Genomic DNA, 22,373 nt, shown 5'->3' with positions numbered 1-22,373 from the left:
TGTTTTGCTTGGTTGTAGTCCAAATTGAGTATTGAGGCTGGAGAGAAGCCTAATTTGGCAAGATTGGACTCAACGGCCTTCATCCATGAAGAGGAGAATTTGTCTTGGAGGATTAATGGAGCAAGGCCTTGTGGCAAGAAAACAAGCTTTAGCCAAAGATTTAAAGAAGTTATACAGATTCTTGCTTCAACTTTTATCAAACCTGTCTCCAGGCACAGAAGTGCATTTGAGACAAAACACAGCATCTGGAGTATTGCTTTAATAAATTTGGATTAAACTTTTTCCAATGGTGTGAAACACAAAGCTGAGGGTCAGAGCAAGGTCCCATAAAGAAGCTGTGGTAGTGACTTGGCCAGAAAGAGCTTAATTGTGGCAGGAACATAGTATCCTCCCTTTGTGTGGAAAATTTTGAGAATGGTGTTCAGTGGTATTTAGCCAGAGGCAGCTGCATATTCACCATGTGCTTTTCTTGAGCCAGTGGCATGCATAACCACCCCTAGGTACTTAAAGATGGTTACTTGCTCTATATTATGACCATTAAGATACCATGAGCAGAGTTTTGGCCTTTTTGCAAAGGCCATAAGCTTGGTTTTCTGGTAATTTATATTCAGTACTGGATGAGGGCTCGCAAGCCTCTTTTAAGGCCTACAGGTGTCCTGGAGAGGACCACAGCATCATCTGCATAGAGCAGCAGGGCGATGCTTTGATCAACTATTTTTTGGGTGTGGTAATTTGAAAAGCAAGGGGGCCAATATGCACCCCTGTTTAACCCCCTTTTGAGTTTTGACCGACCTCGAGAGGGACCCTTGCATATTATATTTAACCTTGAGGGATGTTTTAGTATGTAAGGCACATAACAAATGGAGAAGCCTATGATTAATTGAAGCAGCTTCTCCCATAGCTTAGTCCTGGTAACCATATCAAAAGCTGCCTTGAGATCTATAAAGGAGGCGCATAATGATACATGGCTGTCAAAAACAGATCTTGCCAGACATATCTTATGGCATTCTTTGACAAAATGACAAAATTAGTGGACCAGATAAATGCTGTGGATACAATTTACTTGGACTTTAGTAAGGAATTTGATAAAGTAGACCATAACCTACTACTAGATAAAGTAGAAAACTGTGGGTTAGACAGCATCACCACCAGATGGATTCGTAACTGGCTGACCAACCGTACCCAATGTGTAGTCCTCAATGGAACTGCACCTACATGGAGGGAAGTATGCAGTGGAGTACCCCAACACTCTGTTTTAGGCCCAGTACTCTACAACATGACTTGGATGAGGGGATAGATGGGGAACTCATCAAATTTGCAGATGACACCAAGCTGTCAGGAATAGCCAATACTCCAGAAGATAGGCTCAAGATACAGAAGGATCTTTTAAAATAAAAACTAAAAAAAATATTTTTAAACAAACAAGCACAGACAAACATATAACATATAACCATCTTCCAGTTTTTTACAGTGTGTCGATTGGTTACAAAACCTTTGTGCATCCTCACCATAGTCTTCACTTACAATTTATATAGAATGTCATATTATCAATCTGATATATATGTATACAATTATTATCATTGTTAAACATTTATTTGACTATAACTATTATTACTTCATTTTATGTGAGATATTCTAAATTTTGAATAAATTTATATTATGGCATTTCATTACATCATCCTAAATCCATCCAGTAGTAATACAGCTTTATAAAATTCTCTAGCATATTTCACTTCCATATTTTTTTGTCTAACCATTGATAAGTCCCATATTTTATAAAATTGTTTATCTTTGGTTACAAAACCTTTGTGCATCCTCTCCATAGTCCTCACTTACAAATTATATAAAATCTCATATTATCAATCTAGTATATATGTATACATTATTGTTGTGGCTGGCCCAGCAGGTTCCGGTTCAGCTGCTGATGGACTCGGATAGCGAGGGATCATTTCAGTCTGCCCTGGTTGATGTGGAAGACCCTGTGCAGGTTGCAGATTCAGAGCAGGGACCAGAGGGGCTGGTTGGTCACCAGGAGGCGCCTGAGGCATGGAGCAGTGGGGAGGATCAAAGGCAGTCAGTCCCTGATACTAGAGTGAGAAGGGCTGAGAAACGAAAGCAGCAGCTTCGTAGGCAGGCTCACAGATGATAATTAGCACAGGTGGTTGTAGATTGGCCCCTCCCAAGAGAGCTTATAGGTGAGGCATTGGGAGGGGACATTTGCAGGAAACAACCGTTCGAATTGGTGATTGAGAAGCTCTATGTATTTCCAGTTGTGTCTGTTTCTGGGGACTATCTGTGTTGTTCTGTTGGCACGTGAGTGGTCTGGGCTCTCAGCCAAAGGACTTGCTATCTCCTTCATTAAATAGTGGCAAACTGCCAAGCCTGTGTTCTGGCTTATTCACAGGCGTGGAGAGGTGGGTCAGAACACATTATTATCACTGTTCATCATTTATTTTACTATAACTATTATTACTTCATTTTATGCAAAATATTCTATCATGCTGTTTGGATTGACCAATGCCCCGGCCGTCTTCCAGCATTTCATGAATGATATCTTCCGGGACCTTTTGGACCAGTTTGTCGTCATTTATCTGGACTACATTTTGGTTTACTCGGCTTCTCGGGAGAGTCAGCAGCAGCATCTATGCTTGGTCCTGCAACGACTCCGGGAGCATCGTTTGTACGCGAAGCTGGAGAAGTGTCAGTTCTGGCAGACTACCATCGAGTTCCTGGGGCACTGTATCTCCCCTGAAGGAATTGTGATGGAGCCGGGCAAATCCTTCATTAAATAGTGGCAAACTGCCAAGCCTGTGTTCTGGCTTATTCACAGGCATGGAGAGGGGGGGTCAGAACACATTATTATCATTGTTCATCATTTATTTGACTATAACTATTATTACTTCATGTTATGCAAAATATACTAAATTTAAATACATTCAAATTAATTTTTATTATAGTATTTCATTACATCATCCTGTATCCATCCAATAGTAGTACAATCTTTTATCTCTTGCCATTTGTTGTATTTGTATTCTAATTGCTTTTTTAGTAAATCTTATATGGACATCTGTTGGCAACTTGTATTTCACTGCATATCTTGTAAAGGCTCGAAACACCTCATCTGTTCCTTCCATCATCTTCCCTTTGGTTATCACCAATGCTTCTGCCAGAATTTCTATCATTACTTCTGCCAAATTTTCTCCCTTTTCCTCTTCTATATTCTGGAATCTGAGGTAAAATTCTAGTCTGTCGATCTCCCATTCCAATATTCCACTCTTGTCTTTTTCAACCACGCTCAATCTGCTGTCAATATCTCCAATTTTCTTATCTCTTTGTTCATCTTTTTCTTCAATTTTTTGAAATCTGTCCTCATATTTCATCATTGTTTGGTGGATATTCTCAATTTTTTCATCTGTTTTTTCTGTGCTTTGTTCAATATTCTCCGTTCTCTTTTCAATGTTCTCTGTTCTTACTTGTATTTTTTGAATTTCTTGCATAATCATCTGCAATGTCACTTCCTTTTCTTTTTCCTGCTGCAACATCATCTGTATTGCTCTTTTCCTTCAGATAGTAAACACTGCCACTATATAGAATCCAAGGCTCTTTTCCAAACAAGGTTAACAGTTCTCTTTCCAAGTTCACTGCAATTTTCTTTCTTTCAACTCCAAGCTTTTCACTCCAGTCCAACTACTGACAGTACCCAGAGGGGCATCTGTATAAACAATCCGTGCTCATCCCACTTTCATTTTCAATAAACAAGCTCAGAGTCCTTGAAATGTAACATCCGCTCTTACTTTGCACAAGATTATCAAATGCTCAAACAAAGAAAAGAAAAACAATATTTCCAAGCCTCCAAGCCTCTAAGTGGCAGTGTTACTTCTTTTCATCTACTTTCACTTCCCTCTTTATATTTCAGGAAAGAAAGAAAAAAATTAAAAAGAAAATACTATAGGGCATTGAAAAAAGAAAAAGAAAGAAAATCTTTAAAAAAATAAAAATAAAATCAGTCCAGTTTAAAAAATAGGAAGAATTTGTAGAAGTTCCAGTAGTAAAAGGATTAAAGAAAAATAACACACGACTTCCGGTGGCGCCGCTGGCCTTGGAGGACGCTCCCTCGGGAACGCCAGCCCGTGTTTGAGTAACAAGCTGCTTGGATAGCATAAATCAGCTGTCCAGCAGTTTGAAAACCTCCCACTCGGGAAAAGGGGGGGAGGTGAGCTGTCTGGCAGAGGGTAGAGGCGCCCAGCAGCCCCAGAAGCAATTCTGTGGCGTGAAGGGTGTGAACTCCCCAGGAAGCCCGACAATCTCCTCATCACGGGACGCTTCTGCCTTTGCAGAAACAAAAGGCAGCATCCACACCTGCAACTTCAATGTTTATTCTACATCTGAACAAGAAGCAGGCAGAGCAAACCAGGAGGTCAACAAATTGCAAGTACAAGCCTTAACTCCGTAGATAATATCTCTTTCTGTAAATTTAAAGGGAACTTTTTTTTTAAAAAAATGGCGCCAGAATAATAAAGGGTGTGTTGAAAATGAAAGTGAAGCGGAAAGCTGATTAGCACTTGTTAAGTGCCTGTTAGTGCTGCTGGAAGACTTCAAAGAATAGGTGGACTTTCTGGACTGAACAAATTGGTTGTTTAAAAGCTTGATTTGAATATTTTGAAATGGCCTCTAAGCAGGCAAAATTAAATGTTTCAAAAAGTGCTGGCAGTTCGCCAGTGCAATCGCAAAAGTTGCAATCTTTACTACCTCCGGTGGAAACACAATCACAAACCCTGACACTGGAGGCTCTACAAAATAACTTACAAAATGCATTAAAAGAACAGGCAGTTGTCTTGGAGGGGAAAATTACAAGTGCCTTTAAAGATGTCTCTGATGAAATATCTGGAATTAAGGATTTAATCCAAACACGTAACCAAGAGATAAGGGAGGATATAGGTGAGGCACTTAAAGGATTATTTGGCTACGTAGCATCTCTCAATGAGAAGGTGGAAGAAATTAATGAGGCTAATACAAAGTTGGACAACAAACTTATGGAGGCACAAATTAAAATTGATAAGTCGGAGGCGGAGCTTACAATGATGCAATATAGAACAATGGAATTTGCCCTGAGGATAAGGGGGTTGAAAGAACATAGCCAAGAAGATTTAAGAGAGATTTTTGCAGACGCTCTTGTTCAATTAACTGGGGAGCCAAAGGCCGAATGCGTCTGGCAAATTGACAAAATTTACCATGTTAATTCATGGATTGCCAGACAAAGACAACTGCCAAGAGATATTGTAATCTATTTTGTCACCAGGAAAATTAGGAATGAAATATTGCAAGCAACCTATAAAAACAAACTGCAAGTGGCAGGTCAAGATGTGATAGTATTAAAGGAAATCCCCCCCCCCCCCCCAAATGTTGAGATTTAGAAAGGACTATGCATTTCTAGTGGACGAACTTAGAAAGTGCCAGATTCAATACAGATGGGAGACCCCAGCCGGATTGGTGGGAAACTACCTGGGAGAAAGACATCGCCTCAACTCTGTCTGGAAGGCAAAAGATTTCTATAGCATAGTACTAAAGGCAGGACACCCTCCATCTCCAGGTCCCAAAGAAAGAAAAGAGACAGAGGACCCCAGGCAGCAAGATAATCAGGCACAAACTGGGGTTGTGAGTTTGCTGCAGGAAACAGAAGAAATTATGGAACAGAGACAAACCCGTGCGGCTACTAAACGTAAAGAACAAGAATTAAAGTCTCAACAAGCCCAGATGACAATCCAAGATAATATAAACACGAGCACAGAAGCAGTGGGAGGAGCTAGACCGAAGGTGAAATCCCAGCAAGATTTCCAGGCAGCTCTTAAAAAGCTTCAGTGTGCTAAAGATGACAATTAAATTTCTAACATGGTATGTCAATGGCTTAAACTCACGACAAAAAAAGAAAAAAAATTTCACTACTTGAAACAATTTAAAAATGATGTAATTTGCTTACAAGAAACACACATTAGAACACAGGATCAGAAATACTTGATGAATGCAAGACTGGGATCGCATTTTGTAGCATCTGCTCCGGAGAAGAAAAACGGTATAGTCATATATTTAAGAAGAGACTTAAAGGCTGAATTAATTGAAGCAGATCCTCAAGGTAGATATATTGCAATTGAACTATTAATAGAAGGAAAGAAAATACTCTTAACAGGGATATATGCTCCCAATCAACAACAAGAAAAATTTTATAAGTTGCTTCACACCAAATTAACACAATGGGGTTACAGATCCTGCGTTTTACTGGGCGATTGGAATGGAGTACTGGATCCTGTTCAAGACAAGAAGAGGCTTTTGCAAAATACCCAAACATGAACAAGATTACCTAAATCCTTTTTTGATATGATGGATGACTTTGAACTGAGAGATATCTGGAGAGAACGGAATGTTAAAGAACGGGATTTCACTTTCTTTTCTGATAGGCACCAATCCCTTTCCAGAATTGATTTTATACTAATTACAAATGATTTTTTTTCCAGGGTAAAGAAGACTAAGATATGCCCGAGAACTTTAACAGATCACAACCCGGTCTGGATGGAACTTGAATATGGAGACCGACCCAGGAGGTCTTGGAGATTAAATGAAAATCTATTTAGATATGAGAAAAATGTTACGGAATGTAAAAATCTATTGAAAGAATATTTTGCTTTTAATATGCATAAGGGGATATCTATGGAAATGGTTTGGGACACAAGTAAAGCATACATGAGAGGTGTTTTAATAAATCTGAATAATGTTCATAGGCGCAGACAAAGGGAGAAACAAAGGGAATTAGAGGAAGAGATTTTTAAAAAAGAGCAGGAGTTAATGTCTAAACCAGATGATAAGAAGACAAAAGAGATAATTACTTTATTGCCAGGGCAGTTCAATATGTTAATGTCGGACCAGATAGCCACAAATTTTCTATATGCTAAACATAACACTTTTTGCAATGCCAATAAACCAGGTCGATGGTTAGCATATATGTTAAGAAAAAAACAAAGATCCCGTAATATAGAGAAAGTAGAATATAAAGGGAAAGAAGTTTTTCAACAGGATATGATTAAAAAGACTTTTTTAGAATTTTACACCAGATTGTATGCTGGTGACAAAATACAAGGGTCAGACATAGACCGATATTTGGAGAAAAAGAAAATTCCTATACTTACAGATGAGCAAAGGGGAAGATTGAATCAACTTGTAACTACAGAGGAAATCTTCTTGGCAATTAAGCAGTTAAAAATTGGCAAAGCTCCTGGCACAGATGGCTTGACAGAAGTTTATTATAAAAAGCTACAACTAGAAATGATGGAACCTCTTAGGGAACTATTTAATAAAATCCAAATGGAAGGCAGGGTCCCACCATCTTGGAAAACAGCTTTTATTTCATTGATTCCAAAAGAAGATCAGGATCCTACCCAGCCAAAAAACTATAGGCCTATTTCATTACTTAATACAGACTATAACATCTTTGCTAAAATATTGGTAAACAGGTTAATGCCAATTGCGCAACAAACGATTCACAATGATCAGTCTGGTTTTATACAGGGAAGGCAAATGAAAAGTAATGTAAGACAAATCATTAATATAATGCAGTGCTTCTCAATTATTTTCTGTCATGCCCCCCCTAGGAAGAAGAAAACATTTCGCGCCCCCCGCGCGACTGTAAATAGTATCATTTGTCTATAAAATTGTTATAAGTACACCTCTGCATAACACTGTATCCTTATTAAACACCTCTTATTTTATACAATAAACATTTATCCATAAGTAATTCATCGCAATTCTGTGAGAAAATGATGAGAAAGGCAGTAAATATCTTATTTTTAAATTGGTAACAAGGGCCCTACAGAATGAAATTCAAGGTTTATCTAGAGCGGTGATTCTCAAAGTATGGTTTACCGTACTCTTTCAGGGGGATGGCGGAGTATTTTATAAATAAATATTTTTAACATTTCTCGGTTTTAATTTCTAACATACTACACATCAGTGATATAACCCACACACATCAAAGCTTTTTGGTGTCCTCAATCACTTTTTAAAAATCAAAGAGACCCCCAGGCTAAATCCTTTGAGAACCGATCTAGTCCTATAATATGTAGAGACCCCAGTGGAAAAGCTGCCTCGTATTTCTGTTTCCCAGAAGCAAAGCCTTCCTCTGAGCGAGAGGCAACCATCCAGGCATGGCCCTCCTGGAAGAGAGGATGTGCCTTGGCCAGAGGAAAAGCGAGGGTCGGGCCAGGCAGAAGCCAAACTGGGCACAGAGGCTGAGCAGGCAGGAGCCACGCTGCCTCTACCTCTTCTTGCAGGCTCGTCCCCGAAGCGCCAGGGTTGCTCCAGCGGCGCGGTCGTTTTAAGCGCTCCAAAGGCATCAGGGAAGCCTCGGACGGTCCCTGAAGCCTTCGGAATGCTTAAAACCACCCTCCGAGCAAACCGGAGAAGGCGGAGCGGCAGCTCCTCCCTCAGCCAGGAGCCAGCGGGGGCTGGTCGGACAGGCAACCTTGGCGGGAAACTCCAGTCCGCCGCCTTCGCCGCCGCCGTTGCTGCCTTCGCCGCCACCGTTGCACCCAGATGGAAAGGGAGCCTTCGCGCCCCCCTTTATGGAGCCTCGCGCCCCCCCTGGGGGGCGCGCCCCACTATTTGAGAACCACTGATATAATGGAATATTTGGGAAAGTATAATCAAGTCCCAGCAGTGCTTTCATTCTTAGATGCGGAGAAAGCATTTGACTAAGTCAATTGGCAATTTTTCATAAAAATACTACAAAAGATGCAGTTCGGAGAGCATTTCATGCAATCTATCAAAGCAATATACCAGAAACAGACAGCACAAATTATAGTTAATGGAGGCTTAACAGAATCTTTTAAAATTGAAAAAGGAACAAGACAGGGGTGTCCCTTGTCTCCATTATTGTTTATTTTAACCCTGGAATTGTTATTGAACAGAATACGTGGGTCTGACGAACTAAAAGGAATTAAGATTAGGCACTACGAATATAGAGTAAGAGCATCTGGGGATTACTTGGTTGTAACTTTAACCCAGCCGGGGGAATCAGTTATAGGTCTAATGAATATAATTAATCAATATGGTCAAGTATCTGGGTTCAAAGTAAATCTAGGGAAGACAAAGATGATAGCTAAAAATATGACTACGAACCAAAAAAAAAAAAAAAAGAATTAGAAAGAGTAACAGGATGTGAGATAGTAAAAATGGTTAAATATTTAGGAATTTATATTACAACCTCAAATGGGAAATTATGTAAGTACAATTATGAACCATTATGGCATAAAATACAGATAGAAATGAATAAATGGGAAAAACTACAATTGTCTTTGTTGGGAAGGATAGCTGCAGTTAAAATGAATGTTTTGCCCAAGTTTCTATTCTTCTTTCAAATGATACCAATACTTTAAAAAGACGCAAATTTGGAAGAATGGCAGAAAGGTATTAACAATTTTGTTTGGGCAGGAAAGAAACCGAGAATAAAACTTAAAACAGAATAATGTACAGATGGTTGATACCAGAAGGGGTACTGGTGTCTTGGCAAGGAAAAAGGTATAAGATAGAGAATATAGAAGAAGCGCAGGAATTCTATGAGAAATACTGCACCGGGGAAGAAGAACAAGGAAGTAAAGAGGACCTAGAAAGTGGAAGTCGAGGCCAAGAGGAAGAAACATCACAAGACAAAGAAAGAAACAGGAAAGAAGAACAGAGGCAAGAAAGAGAGAGAGCAGAAAAGGAGGGCGCTAGAGGGAAAAGTCAGATACAAACTAGAAGCAGCAAAAAAAAACCCATCTAAAGATGGACCAGGAAATAACAATTATCTCAACAAACTTGAATGGACTGAACGCACCAAAAAAAAGAGCGCAGATGTTTAACAAACTGAAGAAACTAAAGGTAGATATAATCTGCATACAGGAAGTGCATATTAAAAGGGACCATAAGAACTTATTGGAAAATAAAAAACTAGGGAAATTATACACAGCACTAGCAGAAAAAAAAGAGGGATAGCAACCTATATAAAGGAAAAAATAAATTCCAAAGAAGTCTACTCTGATGAAGAAGGCAGGATACTAATGATTGAATTAGAGACAACAGAAAAACCGATATTATTAATAGTCATATATGCACCAAATCAGAAACAAGAGGAATTCTATAGGAAACTACACAACAAAATAAACGAATTAGAATATGAAAATATTTGCTTAATTGGGGATTGTAATGCAATAGTGGATAAAAAAATGGACTATGAAAGCAAAAAGAAAAATAAAACGAAAAAAAATACGCTACCCAAAGCCTTTTTTGAGATGGCAATGGAATATAAATTACACGATATTTGGAGAGAAAGGCACAAAACAAGAAAGCAATATACCTTTTATTCGAACCCCCATCAGTCACTATCAAGAATTGACATGGCTTGGATTTCATCTGGTCTATGCAATCAAGTAGATGAAATTGAAATAGAAGCAAATGAGTGGGCAGATCACAATCCAATAAAATTAAGATGGAAAGGTCAAAGAAGAAGAAAAAGATGGATGATGAATTCAAATATTATAAATGAAATAGAATACACTCAAATGCTGGAGAAAGAACTAAAACATTTTTTTAGAATAAATAAAAAGGAAGATACCTCAATTCAAAATCTCTGGGACACTATGAAAGCATACACAATGTGTGAAGACATGCGCAATAAATCATTGTCAGATAAGAACTTTTATGACCTGCGCAATAACTCTTTCTCAGTTTAACTATTTAGTGTCAGTTCAGTCAGTTCATGTCTAGCAAACTTTTTAACGTAGTGACACCAACAAACCTGGACGATGGCTGGCATACAGACTGAAGAATGAAAGAGAAAAAAGGATGATATATCAATTAAAAGATGATGAGGGAAGAATTCAATACAAAGTAGAAGAAAATAAGAAAATTATTCATAAATACTTCACAAAACTATACGCACAAAATAGTATGGAGGAAAATAAAATAAAGCATTATTTAAACACAGCAAAGATAACACCAATCTCAAAAGAGCAAAGGGAGGTGATAAACAGGCCAATAACGTTAGCCGAAGTGGAACTAGTCTTGAAAAACCAGAAAAATAATAAAACACCAGGACCAGATGAAATGCCGGTGGAGCTATACAAATATAATAAAATAATATTGGAAGAGTTAGGGGTGGAAATGTTTAATGAAGTTTTAGGAAAAGCCAAGATACCGGAATCATGGACAGAGGCAATAATATCGCTAATCCCAAAAGAAGAAACCAGCCTACAAGAAATTCAAAACTACAGGCCAATTTCATTACTAAACTCCGATTATAAAATATTTGCAGCAATTATGGCAGGAAGAATCAAACAGGTTTTAAATGAACGAATACACCCAGACCAAAACGGATTTTTACCCCACAGACACATTAGAAATAATACGAGAATCATCCTAGATATAATAGAGTACTACGAGGCGCATCCAGAAAAACAAATGGTACTGGTTTTCCTTGATGCACAAAAAGCATTTGACAACGTAATCTGGAAATTTATAATAACAATATTGGATGAGATGAAATTCGGTGAAAATTTTATAAAAATGATAGAAGGATTTTATAACAATCAGACAGCCAAAGTTCTGATGAATGGAGAATTAACAGAGAAGATCGAAATAAAAAAAGGAGTCAGACAGGGATGCCCCCTCTCTCCTTTGCTGTTTATATTGACTTTGGAAATTTTATTAAATGAAATTCGGAAGGACCAGGGAATAAAAGGTTTAAGACTCAAAAATGAGGAATATAAGGCCCAAGCCTATGCCGATGACCTAGTATTTGTACTAGAGGACCCATTAGAATCCAGTCGGAAATTAATTCAAAAATTAGAAGAATATGGCGAAGTGGCAGGATTAAAGATCAATAAAAACAAAACAAAAATGATAACCAAGAACATGACAAAAAAGCAAGAAGAGGAACTGGAAATAACAACCAGAATGCAAATAACTAAGAAAGTGAAATACTTGGGGATCTGGGTGTTGGCAAAATGTTCCACAATTAAAGATGATAACTATAATAAATTAGTGATACAAATAAAGAAAGAGTTAGAAAATTGGAAAAATATTCAACTATCACTCATGGGACGTATAGCAACAATTAAAATGAATATTCTACCAAGAATCTTATTCCTGTTGCAAGCTGCACCTATTAATCTGGGTAAAAAATTCTTTCAAGAACTAAACAAAATAACCGCTAGGTTTATTTGGCAGGGACGAAAAGCGAGGATTAAACTAAAGTCAATGCAAGACAGCAAGGAGAGGGGAGGTTTAGCATTACCAAATTGGGATCTATACGCATTGGCAGTATCAATAACATGGGTGAAGGATTGGATAGAGCTAAAGAATAAAAGAATTTTGACTTTGGAAGGCCATGATTTGCAAGCAGGCTGGCACACATTCCTATGGGATGATAAAAATAAAACGCACAAATATTTTCAAAATCATTTAATTAGAAGAGCGTTATTGCAAAAATGGCTCAAAATAAAAAAAAACCCACTATGTGAAAATTCCGAATTGGCTATCACCGACAGAAAGGACGACTCATCCAAATTTTATAGATTGGAACAAAATGCTAAGATATAGAGACTTAATTGATAGACAGGGAAACTTAAAAACAATTGAAGAATTGGCAGAACAGAACATGAAAGTTGACTGGCTAACTTACCTTCAAATCAAAACTAAATACAATAAAGATACCAAATTATATGACATTGAAACAGAACCACACGAATTGGATAAAATCATTCAAAGCCCAGATAGAAAAATGATAGGGAGAATATATAAATTTCTCCTGAAGTATAAAATGGAAGAGGAAATTGTGAAAGAACAAATGATAAAATGGGCACAGAACTTTGGATATAATATTGAATTAGACAAATGGGAAAAATTTTGGGGAACAAACTTAAAAATGACACTCTCAGTTGCATACAAGGAAAACCAGTACAAAATGTTTTATAGATGGCACCTGGCACCAACAAGGTTAGCTAAAATATCATCAAATACCTCCCCAAAATGTTGGAAATGCGAATCGATACACGGAACGTATTACCATTTATGGATCAAAAATTGGCTGGAGGCAATAACGGGAGTTAAAATAGAATGGAAACCGGAAATCTTCTTATTAGGAATAATGTCTGCGAAATACAAAAAAGAAATCCAGTATTTAATATTACATATAATAACGGCGGCAAGGATTGCCTATGCCCAGAAATGGAAAAACAAACTAACTCCAAGTGAAGATGAAATAATAAGAAAGGTTATGGACTGTGCTGAAATGGACAAACTAACTAAAGAAATTCAGGGAAAAGAAGAATCAGAATTCTACCAGATATGGGATAAATGGTATAGGTGGATGGAGGAAAGAAACAAGAATCAATGAAGGAATGTAACAAAACTTAAAAATAATAGTTATGGGTAAAATAAGAAAGTTAAGAATGGTGAAACCCAAATAAAACATAATTGAATGGGGAAAAAAATAATAAAAATAAAAACTTAGTTAATTTTTGGTGATTAATAAGTAGAACGTTGTAGATGCTTATAGAATGTTTTTGTTTCTAAAATGTTTATTCGTTAACAGATAACCCATCATGACAATAATAATGAAATAATAACTCTAACTGGTAAAAACAATTTGGATATAAACTATAATATGGGACCTGGGGAAAAGATTTACTAATTTTATTAATATTTTTTTTGTTTAGATTTTGTTATAAAGATGTAATCTCTCCTGGGTACTTATAAATTCTAGTAATACATTTTTGTCTAGATTTATTATAATATAAATATAAATGATTCTAGACAAAAGCACGTTTAAACAAATATAGTTAAATGAGAATGATGGTATATTGATGGTATAAAGATTTTTGATTTAAAATGTACAATTCAATATGAATGAAATATAAAGAATGATTGTAGTAATGCATGAAATTTATTTGTAACCAATCGACATGCTTTCTGGAAGATGTAATGAAGAATGTTTTTGTGTGTGTTTTTTGTTTAATTAAAACAATAAAATATTTTAAAAAAAACTTAAAATAATGCAAGACATATGTGAAAGAGGAGGCTTAAAAATGCCCAACTTAAAATTATACTATGAAGCAGCAGTTTTAACAACAATTAGCGATTGGATTAACCTAACAGAGGATAGAATATTGAATATTGAGGGTTATGATCCGGTATATGGTTGGCATGCTTATTTAATATATGACAAGAAGGCCGACAAGATCTTTAAAAGTCATATTTTAAGGAATGCCTTACTGCGTGTCTGGAAAAAAATATCAATGTAGGCTAAACGACAAGTTACCCATGTGGGGGGTGCCTAGACACGCTATAGAGAACATAAGTATAGAACAAAAACAAGATGTAACTACATATGCAGAACTCCTTAGTATGGATAGAGGTGCACTACAGTTAAAATCTTTGAATGCATTAAGAGACGAAAGGGTAATTCAAACCTGGTTTCAGTATGGTCAGTTACAGGCTAGATGGAAAAAAGACCAGAAATCCGGTATTATCCAAAATGAGGATAACTTGATAAAACAAATCAGGGACCAGGGTCAAATGCACATAAAAAGGTTGTATAATGTATTGATAGAAATAGACTCAGAAACAGAATTAGTTAAAGATTGTATGATAAAATGGGCACAAAATTTCAAAGAGCCAATAGTGATGGAAACATGGGAAGAGATTTGAGTAAGAAATGTAAAGTTTACACAAGCTCAGAACTTGAGAGAGAATTTTTACAAGATGCTGTACAGATGGCATTTAGATCCAAAAAGGCTAGCCTGTATGTATCCGAATCTACAATCTAAATGTTGGAGATGTGACTGTGTTGGTGCCACGTACTACCATATTTGGTGGACTTGTAAAAAAGTTAAAGCATTTTGGATAAAAATATGATGGGTTATTCAAAATATTTTGAAAAAGAGGATAAAGTTCACACCCTAGTTGTTTTTGTTAGGTATAGTTTCAGATTGTACTGTTATAGAGACTAATTTGATCTTGAACCTAACGATGGCAGCAAGATTGTTGGTGGCGCAATACTGGAAGAAGGAAGAGTTGCCCACTATCCAAGAATGGATGTTAAAAGTAGTAAACTTAGCAGAGATGGCCAAAATTTCAGCATATCTGAAGGATCACTCAGATGAGAAGTACAAGCTGGACTGGAGAAGATGGATTGACTATATTCAAAACAAATACCGGACTAAAAAATTTCAGCTAGCTTATGAATGAAGGCATAAGGAATGTTACAATTTATTCAAAGTTAGCTTAATAAAGGGGGAGTTAAAGTACAAGAATAGTAACATGTTAAAATTAGTTAGCTTATGTTAGCGTATGGTTGTTAAATGTTTATCCCCTGCATTTTGCTCTGGGAGGTCGGCGGGAGGGAGGGTGGGAAGAGGGAAGGGTAAGGGGGGGGTGATAATTGTAAAACTTATTTAAAAATTTTTAATTAAAAAAAAGATGTATATTTAAAAAAAAGAAAAATAACACACTAAGTTTGACTCAGGCTTAATCTTGCCGCTTAACCTCTTCTGTCTTCACTTTTAACTTTATTTTTAATCTTTTGGGGTGTTCTCTCCTCTAATAATAAAAATTATCTCACCAATTCGACACACTTTCTCTCCAGCTTGCCTTCTATTTCTGGAGCTGTCCCAACTTTCAGCAGCTTTAATGGCTGCTTCTCTTTTGCTGGAAAAAAAGACTTCTCCTGGATCTACCAGGGACATTGCAATGTCCCCTGGGATCAGCAGGATGTGCCCTTCTCTATCACTGTCTCTACAGGATGGTTTAGGTCCAAAAGGACCGTCCAGTGGCAGAGATATCGACTGAAATCCTGGAGCTTCAAGATCGCACGTCGTACCATTGTGATGTCAGCCCCGCCTCCCCCAAGATACAGAAGGATCTTGACAGACTTGAACATTGGGCGCTATCTAACAAAATGAAATTCAATGGTGAAAAAAGTAAGGTTCTACATTAAGGCAAGAAAACAAAATGCACAGGTACAGTATATGTGGTACCTTGCTCAATAATAGTAACTATGAGATGGATCTTGGAGTCCTAGTGGACAACCTTTCAAATATGAGGCAGCAGTGTGCAGCAGCTGCCAAAAAGCCAACACAGTTGTAGGCTGCATAAACAGGGATAGAATCAAGATCACGTGAAGTGTTAGTACCACTTTAATAATGCCTTGGTAAGGCCACACTTACCAAGTGGGAGTGGCCAAGACGATGTCACTGAATTCTTTGCCCCAATGGATAAACTACAATAAGATTAAAATAAGTACACAAAACAATAAAAGAGCTACTTACAGAAGGAAGATGACTGTCCTTGCCAGTCTTCAGTATCACTGACTCCAATGAATGGCCTGCACAAAGAAGATACACAGAAATGAACATTTCCATTGCATGCACTGCATTAGGATGAATCCAGCACACCCAGCAATAAAGACAGCTACTTACAGAGGGACGATAACTGCCTTGCCGGTCTTCTGCACACCACCACCTCACCACCTTGCTCCAATAACCTGCACAAAGAAGAGACACAGAAAGGAGGACTTTAATCACTTGCACTTACTATATTAAGGATGAACCCAGCACACCCAGCAATAAATACAACTACTTATAGAGGTAAGATTACTGCCTTGCCAGTCTTCTGCACACCACCACCTCACCACCTTGCTCCAATAACCTGCACAAAGAAGAGACACAGAAAGGAGGACTTTAATCACTTGCACTTACTATATTAAGGATGAATCCAGCACACCCAGCAATAAAGACAACTACTTACAGAGGTAAGATTACTGCCTTGCCGGTCTTCTGAACACCACCGCCTCACCACCTTGCTCCAATAACCTGCACAAAGAAGAGACACAGAAAGGAGGACTTTAATCACTTGCACTTACTATATTAAGGATGAATCCAGCACACCCAGCAATAAAGACAACTACTTACAGAGGGAAGATTACTGCCTTGCCGGTCTTCTGCACACCACCACTTCACCACCTTGCTCCAATAACCTGCACAAAGAAGAGACACAGAAAGGAGGACTTTAATCGCATGCACTTATACCTTACATAAGAATAACACAATGAAAGAGATACACTCAAGTACTTACTTGTGTTATTAGTTTTCTGGTTGTTGATATTTCCATATTGTTCTTAGGCTTTCAGCCTCCTCAGTTGCAACTTTCTTGGTCTTTATTCGTGGATCATCAGCCGTGTGGTGGTGCGCTCTGACCCACTTTTTCACTGCAGGAATTGGGTCCCGTCTCTCAACAGGTATGCCAACAACACTTATCATCATCAGATTACTTACGTTTGGAACAATTAGGCGGGTTCTTTGCTCTGAACATATGAGATTCATTTTTGAGAACACCCTTTCTGCCTCTGTTGAACTAACAGCAATTGTCCTGACAATATCTCTAGCTTTTCTGATACCGTCAGGAATTTTGTACTTGTTTGGATTTTTTAGCACATTTTCCAAAAAATCTCTGTAGTCGTTCAAATTAATTTTGTAATTAAAAATTTCACCAAATTCAAACAATGCTGCCTCTGCCTCAGCCCATGGAACGACTACATCTTCAATGTTCCAGTAATCTGGCTCCAAATATGTGATAACGTGTAACTTGTTTGCGGCTGGGAATTGGCTACCTGTTTTTAGATGGTCGCAATACATCAGCCTTTTGTTCAAATTGGTGATGATGCTTGACAGAAGCTTGTCACGAGGAAGGGCAACAAATCGTTGATTTGGAGCTAAATTGATGTTTTTGAAGGCTTATGTTTTTAGCATTCCGTCAATGTTGTTTTCATATGTGCCCTTTCTCTGTCTAAGCACTTCAAAAGCTTTGATTGTTCACAATACTAACTTTTTGGCCTTGATGATATCTGTGTCTCTCCCCTGCAGGGCATTTGACAGATGAGAAATCTCATTTAGAATATCTATCATGAGGGCCAAATCCTTCAAAAAAATTAGATTTTCAAAACGGGAAGCCATGCCTGGGAATGTTTCATTGCCCAGAAAAAACTGATGTAGTGCTGGATAAGCACGCCACACAGCCATGCTTGCCCTTAAACTACAGGCAGCCCATCTTGGTCCCAAAACTCTGCCAATTTTCACAATTTCAATGCCCAATTGTTCAGAGATTTGGAAAAGGTCATTCTGGCTCTTGCAGGATTTGTGGAAGGTGGTGTGTATTTTATCAAGGAAGATCTTTTTTTTTTCATTTTTTTTTAAATTTTATTAAACAAACAACACACACACAAAATAATCATCTTACATTACATCTTGTAGAAAGGGTGTCAGTTGGTTACAATTAGCTTTCGTGCATCTCTTCCACAATCTTTACTTACATTCATATCAAATGTCAAAGTTCTTAATGAGTCTTACTTTCAACATACCATAGTTCTCATTTGACTGAAATTGTTTTAGTGTCCTTTTGCCTAGAATAATCCAGTTAAATAACACAACCACCTAATGGCATTTCATTAATTATTACAAAGTCATACAAAAGCCTTAAACCTTTATAACATATTCTAAACAAAAATTAGTTGACAAGATTTCTAAACCCCTTTCCCCCCAAAATCACTGTTTACAATTTGTGTCCAGGTTCCTTTTGTTATGGTAGTGTACACACAGACACAGACACAGACACAGACACAGACACAGACACAGACACACACACACACACACACACACACACATATATATATATACATATATAATCATTAACTGCACCTCTTATCCTTATCATTCCATTGTTAATTGTTATAATTACTATTGGTTAACAAAAAATCCTTTACTGTTATATCTATTTTCTTCTCATCAAACAAACATATATGTATACCTTATTGCCCTTATCGATTATTTATTTAACATAACAATCTGTAAGTTACTAAATTACTACTTACTAATTATAAAACTTAGTTAATGTTTTTGTTATCTACTTTCATATATCAAATAGCATTACACCTTTATAACATATTCAAAGTAAGAATTAATTAATTCAATTTCTAAGCCTTTTTCCCCCAAATCATTATTTGCAATTTATATCCAAATTCCTTATATTAAACCAGTACATATATATGTCATTAACTATATCTCTTATCATTTCATTATTATTATCATTAATATTTTTTTTTATTGAAAAAGTTTTATACAAACATATTTTCCCCTTTTAACTCCCCCACCATACAGTATAAATCCCATACAGATACTATACCCCCTCCCCTCCCCCCAGCCCCCCCTAAAAAAAGGAATTCAAATATTATACCAATTATTTTACCACTCTACTATACACCACTCTAATGATTCCAAGCATCCCATGTATTGTTTACTCTGATCAGCTATCAGTCTAAACAGTCTTACCTAAAGGCTACATAATACCTCCTAGTCTGGTATTTATTCTGTATATAATCAATCCATTTTGCCCATTCCTGTGTATAATTCTCCTGCTTCTGATCTTTTAAAAAAGCTGAATTTTTTGCCATTTCGGCGAACCCCGCCACTTTCTGAGTCCATTGACCAATTGTCGGTAAAAAATCTTTCTTCCAATGTTGCGCAATCAGCAGCCTAGCTGCTGTGACCATATACAGAACCAATTTTGTTTCCCCTTTAGTAAGATCCTTAGCTATACCCAATAAAAACATTTGCGGAGTAAATTGTATTCTTTTTTTCAGTACATTTTGCATGACCCACCATATTTTTATCCAAAAAGCCTTGACCTTATTGCAGGTCCACCATACATGAAAAAAGGTAGCATCTAGGCACCCACATCTCCAACATTTTGGTTAAATATTTGGGTACATGCATGATAATTTTTTAGGATCTAAATACCACCTGTAAAACATTTTATAAAAGTTCTCCCTTAAATTCTGTGACTGTGTAAATTTAACATTCTGAACCCATATTTTTTCCCATGTGTCCAACATAACCGATTCACCAAAATTCTGAGCCCATTTAATCATACAATCCTTAACCAATTCACTTTCTGAATCTCTTTCTAACAGTACATTATATATTCTTTTAACTTGTTTTGGGCCAGTCTCTTTTATCTGCTTAATCAGATCCACTTCTTTATCCATAAAACCGACCCTTCGATCTTCCTCCCATCTCTTCTGCAGCTGTATATAATGTAACCAATTTAAAATAATTCCTTCTTCCAACAGTTGTTCCAAAGTTTTTAACTTCCATTTGTCCCCATCAGTGATAAGCACATCTTTGTATAAACAACCCCCGAGTGACTTAATCATAATCCCCATGGTGTCTGCAAGATCCAACCAAAGCGGTATTTTATAATCCCAATTGGGCCGGTGCTTCTTCCATACTCTCATCAGGGCATTTCGGAGAACGTGATTGTTGAACACTTTATCCACCCTATCTTCATAAAAAAGATATGCATGCCATCCCAGAACAAGATCATGGCCTTCTATATTCAGCAAATCCATTTTTGTTTTCCCAAACCAATCTGCTACATGCGTTAGTACCGCAGCTTCATAGTACAATCGAAGGTTTGGGAGTCTAAGGCCGCCTCTTTCGCGAGTATCTTGCATAATCTTCATCTTTACTCTCGGTTTTTTCTCCTTCCAAACAAATTTATTTAATGTTGCTTGCCAATTTAACAAAGTTTTATCTGTTTTAAGCACCGGTATCATCTGGAATAAAAAGATAAATCTAGGTAGAATGTTCATTTTAATTGCTGAAATCCTTCCAAGCAAAGACAATTGTAGCTTTTTCCATACTTCAAGGTCTTTCTGGATCTTTTGCCACAACACTTCATAATTATTTAAGAAAAGTTTTGTGTTTGATTCTGCAATTTGTATTCCTAAATACTTGACCTTGGAGACTATTTCAAAGCCTGCTAAACTTACAAGTCTCTTTTTTTGAGACTCTGTCATGTTTTTAACCATCATTTTCGTTTTGTTTTGATTTAGTCTAAACCCAGACACCATGCCAAATTCTACTATAATATTTTTCATCTGGATTATTGATTTCAAAGGGTGTGAAAGGGTAACAACCAGATCATCGGCATATACCGTCTTCCCTCCATACTCAATTCTATCAATAATTCTGTCATTCGTATTCCTTCTCAAAGTATAAGCCAACCACCTACCAGGTTTATTAGCGTTAGCAAAGGTGTTATGTTTAGCAAATTGCAAGTTAGTTGCCGTTTGTTCGGCTATAAGCATTTGAAATTGGTCTTTCAACAGTTTTAGCGCCATTTGGAGCACCTCGTCTTTCGGGCTTGTTATAAGCAGCTGTTCCTTGCTTTTTATTTCATCTTCCAGTTCCATTCTCCTTTTCTGTCTAATTTGTTTATGTTTGAAATTCATATGTATCAGGACCCCACGCATGTAAGCTTTACTTGCATCCCAAACTGTTTCAATGGGAGTACCCTTATTCATATTAAAACTGAAAAATTCCTTCATGTGTTTTTTAAGTTCATCAACATTTTTTTCGTATCTAAATAAATTTTCATTTACTCTCCAAGACCTTCTTGGCCTCTTCCCTAACTCAATTTGTAACCACACCGGGCTATGGTCAGTAAGTGTCCTGGAGAATATCTTGGTTTTCTTAGCTTTAGGAAGTAGATCCGGTGTTAACAAAAAGAAATCAATCCTTGAAAAGGATTTATGTCTATCTGAGTAAAAAGAAAAGTCCATCTCATTTAGATGTTGTATCCTCCAAACATCTTTTAATTTCAAGTCATCTTGTAGGTCAAAAAAGGCCTTTGGTAGTTTGGTAATAAATTTGGTCGTTGTTCTCTTATCTATTCTTGGCGAAATCACTCCATTCCAGTCTCCCATAATTAAAATACTCTTAAAATTCCAATCTAAAATTTTTAAATGAAGCATCTTGTAAAACTTTCTTGTAATTGATTAGGTGCATAATTTCCTAAAACCAAAATAGCACCGAAGTCTGTATCAAGTTCAATTGCTATATATCTACCACTGTCATCTGCCTCTATAACCTTGGTTGGGAATCTTTTATTTATATATATCACCACTCCATTTTTCTTTACCAAGTTAGAGGCAGCATACAATGTTCCCAGTTTTGAATTCACTAAATACTTCTGGTCTTGTAGCCTAATATGGGTCTCTTGAAGACAAACAACATCATTATTAAATTGCTTCAAATAATAAAATATTTTTTTCCTTTTTTGTGGAGAGTTCAATCCATTCACGTTCCAAGATAATAGCTTAAGCATCTTTGGGTCTGATCTGGAGCGTTGAGAGCATTTGCTGAAGATCTCTCTCCACAAGACTAATCTTCGGCCCGGCTCTTCCCATGGCTCCAGTTTGCTTCTTAACTTCTTTCTTAGCACATTGTATTTGG

Source organism: Natrix helvetica, assembly GCF_964273705.1.
Source record: "Natrix helvetica genome assembly, chromosome: W".
NCBI classification, from domain to species: domain Eukaryota; kingdom Metazoa; phylum Chordata; class Lepidosauria; order Squamata; family Natricidae; genus Natrix; species Natrix helvetica.
This window is presented reverse-complemented; position numbering follows the sequence as displayed.